Genomic DNA, 11,911 nt, shown 5'->3' with positions numbered 1-11,911 from the left:
CTCAAGTTATTCCAAGTTGTTGGTGATGTTGTGTGAACCATTTGAGGTGTCACACTTGAGGCACTAGGCTCTTAAGCTCCATGGAATCAAGCTACATGAAAAGGTATGTCTTCTAACTTGTTTATATAACCCAAGTATCGATGATTGTATGCTAGTTAGGGTAATACCTTGGAAAGTTCAAGTTTGCATCTATAATAGAGAAAACAGAGATCCAAGGTATTTAGGGTTCCATGTACACCATAGGAGTGTTAAAATGCTCAAAACCCTTCAAATATTACCATTTTGTGGTTTGTGAAAAACTAACACTTGGTATCAGAGCGAAAGACCTAGTGTATGCCAAAGTATCAACCACGCAAAGAAATGACAGGAAACAATGGCAATGGCGAAAAAGATGGTATGGTCACTCTACATTACCCGATGCAGTCAAGAAGTAATTACTCTTCATGGGCCATAAAATGAGTGTCTTTATGCTAGCCCAGGGAGTGTGGGATGCAGTGGAACCCAGAACATCAAACACAGTTATAGAAGTCAAGAAGGATAAGATGGCCTTATCAGCCATCTATCAGGGCATACTTGAAGATCTATTACTTTCATTGGTTGAGAAGAAAATAGCCAAAGAAGCATAGGAGGCCTTGAAGACCATGTTCTTGGGAGCAGATAGAGTGAAGACATCAAGAACTTAGACTTTGAAAGATGAGTTTGAAGCCTTGACCATGAAGGAATCAAAGGTTGTAGATGAATTTGCAGTGAAGCTAAGCAACCTAGTGAGTACCATACGAACCTTGGGGGATGCAGTAGAAGAATCTTATGTAGTGAAGAAGCTACTAAGATTTGTACCATCTAAGTTCCTTCATATTACTTCCACTCTAGAGCAATTTGGGGACCTAGAAACAATGACAGTCGAGGAGGTGATTGGAAGACTGAAAGCCCACAAAGAAAGGATGAGAGGTCACAGAGAGAGTGATGAAAGAAAACTTCTCTTAACTCATAAGGAATGGTCAGAGAGGAATAAGAAGAAAACAGATGGAGAAACTAAGCAAAAGCCAAATAGGGGTAGTGTTGGAAACTCACGTGGTCGAGGTAGAGAGGTAGGTCTGGTGGCCATTGAGGTTGTGGTAGAGGGGGTTCATATCATCAAAATTAGGGTAATAACCAAGCATCTGGTATTCAAGACAAGAGTGAAATCCAATGTTATAATTGCCAGGAGTTCGGATACTATGCAGCTGAGTGTAAGAATCCTAGAAGAGAAAGAAATCAAGAAAACAATCTGATACAAGACCACCATGACAATGAACCCGCTTTTATTCTATCAACCTTCGAACATGGTGAAGTGTTTCTCAATGAAGAAAATGTTACCCCACAGTTAAGATCACAAGGTAACACCTTCAACCAGTCAAGTATGTGGTATCTAGACACAGGGGCTAGCAATCACATGACTGGAGACAAGTGCAAGTTTAGGAATCTGAATGAGTCAATTCAAGGATATGTGAAGTTTGGAAATGAAGCAAAAGTTCGTATAGAAGGAAAGGGCTCAATTGTAGTTCAATGCAAGGATGGGAGTCAACGCAAGCATGATGAGTTATATTACATCCCACACTTATGCAGTAATATAATAAGCATGTGACAGTTAGCAGAGGGTAACGATGAAATAAGACTTAAGGATCCATTTATGTGGCTCCATGATGTCACTGGGAGACTATTGATGAAGGTTACAAGGTCCTCAAATCGACTCTGTAAAATAGAGTTGGAAGAAGTCAAAGGATTATGTTTGGTAGCAAAACATAATGATTCATCATGGTTGTGGCACATGAGAATGGGTCATGTTAACTTCAACTCAATGAAGTATATGCAGGAGAAGAAGCTAATAGAAGGAATGCCAAAGATGACCATTCCATTACAGCCCTGTGAAGGGTGCCTAGTGGGAAAGCAAGTAAGAAACCGTTCCCTTCACACTCTAATTATCTAGCAAAGAAGAGACTAGTTCATGGTGATATTTGTGGCCCTGTTTCACCTCCTACACCCTCAAGGAACCACTACTTCATGCTACTTGTTGATGAATATAGCAGAGTGATGTGGGTTTATTTGTTGAAAACAAAAAATAAAGCACTTCAAGTTTTCAAGAAATTTTAGGAGTAAAGTAGAGACGGAAACAGGGGAGAAAGTAAAAGTATTTAGAACAGATCGTGGGGTGAGTTCCTGTCAAATGAATTCACCCAATACTGTAGTGAAACAGGATTGGAGATACATTACACAACACCATTCTCCCCATAGCAAAATGGTTGGTGGAGAGACGAAATCGAATAGTGCTGGAAATGGTTAGATGTAATTTGAAGATCATGAAGATGTCGGATGCTCTGTGGGGGAAGCCATAACTCATTTAGTGTATGTTCTAAATAGGGCACATACGAAAGCCTTGAAAGATACAACTCCCTACGAGATGTGGACCGGAAGAAAGCCGAATGTTGAACACCTTAGGGTGTTTGGTTGTGTCGCTAATATGAGAATTACAAGGAATCATATGAAGAAGCTAGATGAAAGAAGTATTCGACTGGTTCATCTAATACTTGAAAAGGGAACAAAGGCATATAGGTTGTTGGACCCAGATACCGGAAAGATACATGTGAGTCATGATGTAATCTTCGATGAACAGCAAGGTTGGATGTAGGTGAACAGCTTGAAGGTTAAATCAACACCAGGGATAAGGTTTATTGTTGAAGGTTTTGACCTTGATGAGGTTTATGTTGAAGAACACGAGTGGGAGCTGAATACCCCACAACAAGAAATTGGGTCGCCTCCAAGTAATGATGTGTGGGCTGAAGACTCTCAGCCCATTAATTCTAAAGTCAACTCACAGTCAAGCCCACTTAACTCGCCTATTGACACACTGGGTACGCCTGCTTCACCCGGTACTCCAAATGCCCCAATTTCGATCACATCTCCCAGCACCACCTCAGGCTCCACAGGCGGTGGTGCCCCGAAGCGCTACTGGCTGCTCACCGAGTTGTACGAGAACACAGAAGAAATTCAACTCCCTCCTGAAGAACTTATGTTGGTATGCAATAATGAAGAACCAACAACATACGTCGAGGCAAGTAAGAAAAAGGAATGGATAAAAGCAATGAGCGTAGAATTGACGTCGATTGTAAAGAACAAGACCTGGGTTTTTGTTGACCTTCCTAAAAATCGCAAGGCCATCGGGTTAAAGTGGGTGTAAAAGTTGAAGCAAGACCCAAATAGAAGGATCATAAAGCACAAAGCAAGAATTGTGGTAAAAGGGTACGTTCAAAATCACGAAATCGACTTTGATGAAGTTTTCGCTCCAGTGGCCAGAATTGAAACGGTACGCCTCATTCTAGCTTTAGCAGGAACTAATGGATGGTGGGTGAACCATCTTGATGTGAAATCGACGTTCCTTAACATCGAATTAGAGGAGGAGGTGTGCGTCTCACAACCAGAATGTTACTAGAAAGAAGGTGAAACAAACAAGGTGTAAAAATTGACTAAGGCTATGTATGGCTTAAAGCAGTCCCCGAGGGCTTGGAATGCGTGCCTGGATCGATACCTAAAAAAATGGGTTTTGCGCGTTGTGCTCATGAATATTTAGTATACACCAAGAAAAACAATGGTGACATACTGATCATTGGGGTGTATGTAGACGACTTGTAACTAGTAACTGCCACAAGCAGGTTCAAGATTTCAAAAGTGATATGAACACCAAGTTTGAGATGAGTGATCTTGGTCTCCTATCATATTACTTAGGCATTGAAGTAGGTCAACAGGAAGGTGTGATTACACTAAAACAAGAAGCCTATGCTAAGAACTTACTCATCAAGACTCGTATGTTAGACTGTAACCCCACCAAGAGCCCAATGGAACATAAGTTGAAACTTCGTAGAGATGAAGAAATAGAGTTGGTGAATCCCACAGAGTAAAAAAGTATTGTTAGAGGACTCAGGTATCTGACCCATACCCGTCCAAACATAACATTTGCAGTTGGAGTGGTAAGTCGCTACATGGAAAGGCCAACTACAAAACATCTTCAGACTGTTAAGGGAATACTCAGGTATGTGAAAGGCACCCTTGACTATGGTCTGAATTACTCAAAAGGAAGAAAAGAAGTCATGATTGTTGGATACACTGATAGTGATCGAGGGAATGATGTGAATGATAGAAAAAGCAATGGTGGAATAGCATTTTATGTGAATGGGAATTTGATTACACGAGCTTCACAAAAACAGAGATGTGTTGCCTTATCCTCCTGTGAAGCAGAGTTTATGGCAGCCACTCTAGCAGCTTGCCAAGGAATATCGCTTAGAAGGCTTCTCAGGGAAATAACAGGGAAAACTATGCCACCTGTAATTATGTTGGTTGATAATCATTCATCACTTGACCTCATGAAGAACCTAGTCTTTCATGGAAGGAGCAAGCACATAGATATAAGGTTCCATTTTATTCGTGAATGCATAGACAATGGGGAGATAATAGTGAGTCATGTAAGAAGTAAAGAGCAGAAAGCATACATACTCACCAAGACACTAGGAAGAGTCAAACATGAAGAGATACAGAGTCTTATTGGAGTCAAGAAGGTTTAAGTCTCTGAATTAAGGGGGAAAATATTGAGAAATAATTCAGAGGTTGTTGCACGTGTTTTATTTTAATGTGGAATAAATCAAAGTAGTGTTTGAAAGTCCTGGTCATTAGCTTAGTGGAGTTAGTTCCTATTTTTATGCAAGTTTTTTTTATTTAAATAGTCTAGCCATGTACGTGACTTTGGGTGTCACTTTCTCTATTCTCAAATTCAATAACAAAAGCCTCTAAAGTTTTGGCATACTCTGCTCCCTGTTCTTCTTCTTTGTGTAAATATTACCATTTTGTGGTTTGTGAAAAACTAACAATCTTGACGTCTAAGATCCCATTTTTATGAGTCCACTCAACTAGAGACACTTAAAGGGACATGTATTATGCTCTAGAGTTCAACAAACTCATAAAGCTTCAAGCTTTGGGACATAAACCCTAAAATGAACCACAATATGCACAAATCAAAACAATGAGAAATCTTTGAGCTTGATACCTCCAAATGATGAACCAACCACAGGGGAACTCAGATCCAAAGCTTGGACTCCAACTCTACTCTCTTCAAAGCTCCTTCCTCACCCAAAGAATCCACAAAGATCACTCAAAAGCTTCAAATGGCCACTCAAGCTAAGAAAACGAAAATTAGGGTTTTGAGGGGAGTTGATGTGACATCCCAAAAATCACGGCCAGAAAAGACCGGTTTCATTTATGTTTTTAAAATAATTTCAGAGTAAATCCTTTTGATTTAAAAGAGTTGCGGAATTTGTTCCCAAAAACAAAATATGATAAAATAAATTTACCAAAGCATTTCATAAAGAAATGTATTTCATTATATAATCAAAACTCGGGATGTCATGTTCCGATACAGACACAAAAGCATAAACAATATACTATAAGCCTTACAACAGTTATATACAACTACAGGCCTATAAACAAAACAACATGATGATTCATCCATCTTATGCCCTCGCGCCTCTACCTGTAATACAAATAAACTGAGTGGGTCAGGCTTGGGACCCTGGTGAGCATATAGGATTTTAAACCCACAATAAATAATTATATTTGATTTCACCAACCAACAATAACCCAATTACCCATTCCTGTTATCCTCACTTTACGTCCCTAAAACAACATCTATCTCAAGGCACCTAATCTAGGATTTTCATCGGACGGACATTACTGCGAAGGGGTTTCCTCAACAGTAGATGTCCTAAAGGAAACCATGAGGGGTAGAGTACACTGGTGAACACATCGTTCACAACACCTACAGGTTATGAGCCTGCTAGCGTTCCACATGACTGTCTAGAAAGAGTCTGTGGTCATTATCCATACTCCGCTGAATAACTAGATCAACAACAACAACATCGAGGCCTCTCATCTGTTTATCACACATCAACTATCTACCCATGTTCTACCCAGCATATTAGTAGATATATATATATATATATATATATATATATATATATATATATATATATACACACACACACACATAGTTTAAAACTTGTATAGCATTCTCATTCAATACATATTCCAAACGACAGATGAGACACATACACATAATACGTATTTCATAGAGAATAAATCATATCTACGATACAGAAGAATGTGAATATACATTCGCACATATAATAACAAAATATACACATAACACGTATTTCGTATAAAATACTTCATAATTATGCATTAGAAGAAAGTAACTACACACTCACCTGATCAGAAGATGATCGGACAGCACTACGACTTGTAAAAGTAGTATTCTTCGGTAGATCTGGAAGATCTTCACAAAAATTGGCTTCTCGCGGGCAGAGCTTCGGCTCGGGAATTGCACTTCTCGGGATCTTCGGGGCTTTGGGACTTGCTTCGGGGCTCGGGATTAATATCGGGGCTTTGGGATTTTTCTTGCACATAAGACGGGATAAAAACGAGTGAGAGAGAAGAGTTTGAACAAAAGAAATCAGCAGCCATCAACATCTATTTATAGGGTGCTGAAACCTCGATTACGTTGGGTGTAAATCTAGGTACGTTGGGCGTACTCGGTACGTTGGGCGTATTAAGCCTTACGTTGGGCGTACGCGACGTCACTGCATGCATATGGCACTCGAGTTCGGTCAAGTGACGTAGCTGAGGTGGTTTCGGGTACATTGGGCGTAGTTCGGATCAGATCGATGACACCCCCCCCCCTCCCTCGGATAATATCCGAATTAATATTAAAATTAATATATTTTAATTATTTATAAAACTTCCAAAATTCATATCTTCCTCATACGAACTCCGTTTTTGACGTTCTTTATATCCCCGCGTAGGTGAGACTACGCTCTACAACTTTCGTTTAGACTCCGTCGGCTAATTTTGACTTTATTTTTATTGTATTATTTTTAGTAGGCCATGACAGGAAAACTCCATTATAAATTCATAACTTCTTCATCTAACATCCATTTTCGTCTGTCTTTTCACCATTGCACTACTATCAACGAGATCTTCGATTCTCGTTTAGATTATTTCGACCAACAATCACTCGATCTCGAATTCGAGTTTTGGGCTGCATACGGCTAAGCTGAAACTTAGAAAAATCATAACTTCCTCATACGAAGTCAGATTTGGGCATTCTTTTTATGCACGCTCTCGGTTTAACGAACTCTACGACTTTTGTTTAGATCACTAAGGCTAAATATCGCTCTATCGTAAATTCACTTTTTATGTCATTCAGCGTCGTGTTGGTTCTGTCGCGAAACTTCGACAAATCATAACTTCTTCGTTATAACTCGGATTTCGGCGTTCTTTATATCTTTGGAATCCTTGTTTCAACCACTACAACATTAAACTTAGATATCGGTTTTATCTATCATTTCATTTTGACGCTAATTTTTATTCTTAATTCAATTAAGACACACAATTAAGCACAAAACACATAATACTCAAATAATACACTTCTATTATTTCGAAATGGGTTACAAAGGTTAGCCTAGACTATTACATCATCATTAATGACAAGCCCATAAACACAGGCGTTATAGTTGAAGACTAGAAATGGTGGATGGAAATGAGGCCATCATGTTCCTTAAATAGGGACACACCACACAATGATGGTTTTCACCCTGAGCCTAGTACGCCCAACGTACTAGGTGGGCTCCGCGTCCATAATACGCACATGAGTACGCTGAGCGTACACACGCGTACGCCCCACGTACTCATTTGCCACCTTTTGTCAATCAAGGGCTACTTTTTCAACACAATAAAAAGTAAGGGTTATCGATACATAACTTATTTCGGGGTGTTACATCTGGAATGCTAATGAGCCCTCGGTATGAGTTTAGCATGCCCTCACTAGCCCTCAGCTCATATGTGGAATGCTAATGAGTCCTCAGTATGAGTCTGACATGACCTCCATGGCCCTCAAATCATATCTAGTATATTCCAGGTTTTTTTTTGGATACAACACAAAGTAGTACAACCTCAACCCAACCCACACAATATGTCGACATATAACAGATAATATCATATGCATATAAATAGACAGTATCACAGGTAGTCCTACAGATCTACCAGACTAACATATTAAGACCAGCATAACTAGACTAGCATGCATATATATTCCATACTTGGCATACCAACAATATCAGGCTATCAACCAAAGGGCCGACCTTGGTGCCTTCGACCCGAAAGTACAGTGAGGAAAACTCACCTCGAATGTAAAAGCTCCCCGAAAAAAAGTCCTTAGTTGTTGCCCTACCGACTTCCGAGCTATCAAAACCAATAACATACCCAATTAGAAATTGGGTCCCACACTATAATCCATAATCCATACTTGGGGTAAAATGACCATTTTACCCTTGACCCAACATACACTAAAACTGAGGCCTAAAACCAAAAGATCCACAAAGGCTTACTAATGGCCCAATTTTCCAAATTAGGCCCAACCCCATATGGGCCTTATCCTAAGCCCATAATTTTCCTTATTACAGTTCAGATTACTTCAATCACCCCTTGGGACAAACTTTGTCAAAGACATAAATCGAAAGTCAAAGTCAACGGTCCAAGTTGACCCAACTCGTCGAGTTGTCCTTCAACTCGTCGAGTTTCTCCATCAATCTGCACAGATCGAGAAAAACCAAGTCAACTCGCCGAGTTGACCCACTAACTCATCGAGGTCCTTTATAAATCTGAAAATGTTGGGGAAAACTGAGCCAACTCGCCGAGTTATCCAACAACTCGCCAAGTTCGCTAGAAACTCGCCTATTAACACATTTTGCACTTAATTCATTGGGACATGACTCCAGAACATATATCTGACTTTGTTGAGCTGGAAAACCATGTAAAGTTGCCAACTTTTCATTCATGCATGTCTAATGAAGCTCTTAAGCTTGGAATGGACTTAATAGTTGACTTAATGCATTCATGACACCAAAATCCTCATATAGTTTGCACCATTAAGTTCAAGGGTACCAAAACCAACCCAAATATGGAAGAACCACCCCTAAAATGACTTTACTCCATCATCATCCCCAAAAAGAGGCCAAAACACCACAAAACCCAAAATAAGGAGATCTAATCAAATATTAAGCAAGGTTAGGACTTTATACCCAAAATGTGCTGGAAATAGAGCAAAGAACCCAGATCTAAAATCTCCTACTCAAACCACCACTTTACACCTAGCTTTTCTTCCTTTAATGATCTTCAAACACACCAAAACACGCCCACGATGAACTCACAACACTCAAAGAGGCTCTAGGGTTTCGAGATTAGGGTTAGGGGCTATGGAGGCTGGAAATGAGGCTAACACTTGGGACTTAAGGTGTTTAAATAGTGTGCAACACCCTAAAATTAGGGTTTCCTTCTGAGTGGCCAACTCGCCGAGTTGAGGCTCCTCAACTCGTCGAGTTACCTCATTAAACTTCGTGGTCAAGCCAGCTTCTACTCGCCGAGTTGAGGCTCCTCAAATCGTTGAGTAGACCCATTAAATCCCCACGATTCTTCATCTTCAACTCGCCGAGTTGGCTCCTCCAACGTGTCGAGTTCAACTTGAAATTGGCATAATTCCACAATTAACCTTCTAGATTTTGGGTGTTACAACTCTCCCCTACTTAAATTAGATTTCGTCCTCGAAATCACTCCTTATTAATACTCATATCAAAATGACCAACCTGATGATCTCAAACGAAAATTTTGCGCCTAAGACAGTCTTCCCATGGCAACCCGAACCCGAACCGAAACTTCCATTATGAAGACAACAATCAAAACTTCAGCCTATGCATACCACTTCTACCCTTCTAAAGCCTTAAACCTATAATGTTATGACTCCCCACAAGACCGCCCACACTGAAACAACTCCATGCCAAGCTCTCAATGAATAACAGACCAACCATAACACTTCCAACTCTTATCATACAACAGTTTATCCCGATTTACCGAAACCATCCCTAGAATAGTTCTTCAAGCCCGATGTAGAACGAATCCTCAATATTTTGGATAAAAACCAATCTTACCTCCCTTGAGATCTGAAACCTAAAGTCTCAATGGTTTGACTCCCTGTCAGACCTCCCCTACCTCACTGTCACCAAGCCAACCTCATAGAGTCTCATACCAAACAAAATGCTTCCAACCCCTAATCACATTATTGCTTCAAAGGGAAACAAATTCATTGACCATATATAGCGAAAGAACACTTATACTTGATAGAAGGCTCAGATAATCCTTCAAGTAAAAGATTCATCCCTGCATCAGTTAGACTCATACGAGAACTGCACAACAGGGTCAAACCAATTACTCTGAGATTATTTAATCCTGTTGCAAGTGATTTATCATTTCCAAAACTCCCAGATACTCCACACACACGTGGAATCCCACATCACTAAAACAGCCTGAAACACTGATACTGCCCGAAACACTAATGCTAAGAGCCTGAAACCTCCTCATTAGCCCAACCTCCACAATGGTAGAACAGTCCATTTGAATCTACCCCCAGTCCCTAACTGGGGCATTACCAGAACCTTGAAGAATAATCCTCAAAACACTTTGACCGCGAATCTCATCCCAAAACCAAACCATATGAAGAACCCAAAATCTTTACACCATTGACCCTATGTTATGCCATTATCGACCACTGCTTTGATGAGCAACTGCGATCCAACCATGAAATTTTGCGATACATCCAACCCTTACCGACTCTGGTGTAGTCCCACCAGGGAACACACTTGATACAATCATCAAGAATTTTATGACTTATGACTGCATAAGGAATTTCCAACCTGAGAATCACAACTCTAACAACCGCTTGCGAACAACTGGAATTATTGCATACAACCTACTGAGACTTTTTGATACTTTCATGATACTTCACCTAACCCTTACTGCTCCCTTTACTTAACCAACATATTTGTGGCTCGTCCGATTCCCATTAGCGTGTCAACTCCGAAAGCACTACAAGTAGAAGAAATGAATCATCATGATGACTAGGCCCACAACCTATTACTGGAATACCCCTAGAATATCCTTAGCATAGGTCTAGATTGCCCCTGAGCCTACAGCAGGAGTTTGGTATGCCCTCCCTAACCCTCAGGCCATGACTGGAATGCTCCTGATAACCTACCAACACTGTTGTCATCGCATCATTGGCCCAACACTCCGGGCCTGAAGATACCCACCTCATTCCATTACCTTGAAGGGACCTAAACAACTCCCTTACAATGCCAACTAAGCACCACAAAATGGCTACCAAACAAAACCTTACAAAAACAAAGTCGCACATAATCCGCGGATAGGATAAAGGTTGCACTCTTGATCCAAATAGAAAGCTAAAACCCAAAAGAACAATGCACAAAACTCGAACCAAGAGCCCCAAATCCATCTTGCCCGGCTCACATGGAACACCCCCATACACATACTTAACAGACCCAAAATCTCATCCGAAGAGAAAGAAACACCAGATATAATCGAAATGCCACTTTAATAAAAACAGAAAACCATCTTCATGATCAGTCAAAACAAGATCCCTTACTAAACTGAGACTGAACGGATTCCATCACTACACTATTAGCTCGAGAAAACCTCCAAGATGATCCTACAGGATACCAAAACTTGAGCCAAGCTCCCCCTCTACCATTGAGGGTAAGCACACCAGAAGACCGAAGGGACTTAGAATATACCGAACATGAGGGTAGCTGATGCATTCCTTGACCTTTAACTGGTAACACTTAAATCCTTCATAGAATTCCCGCTGAATAACGAACTCAACGACCAATGGTCTCGAATACCTTGACACCCAAACCAAAAAAACCATAACCCACCTAGAAATGGAGCAAAGAACCCAGATCTGAAAGCTCCTACTCGAACCACC

Source organism: Lactuca serriola, chromosome 4 (assembly GCF_051521515.1).
Source record: "Lactuca serriola cultivar US96UC23 chromosome 4, Lser_US96UC23_V15, whole genome shotgun sequence".
In the NCBI taxonomy this organism is placed as follows: Eukaryota; Viridiplantae; Streptophyta; class Magnoliopsida; order Asterales; family Asteraceae; genus Lactuca; species Lactuca serriola.
This window is presented reverse-complemented; position numbering follows the sequence as displayed.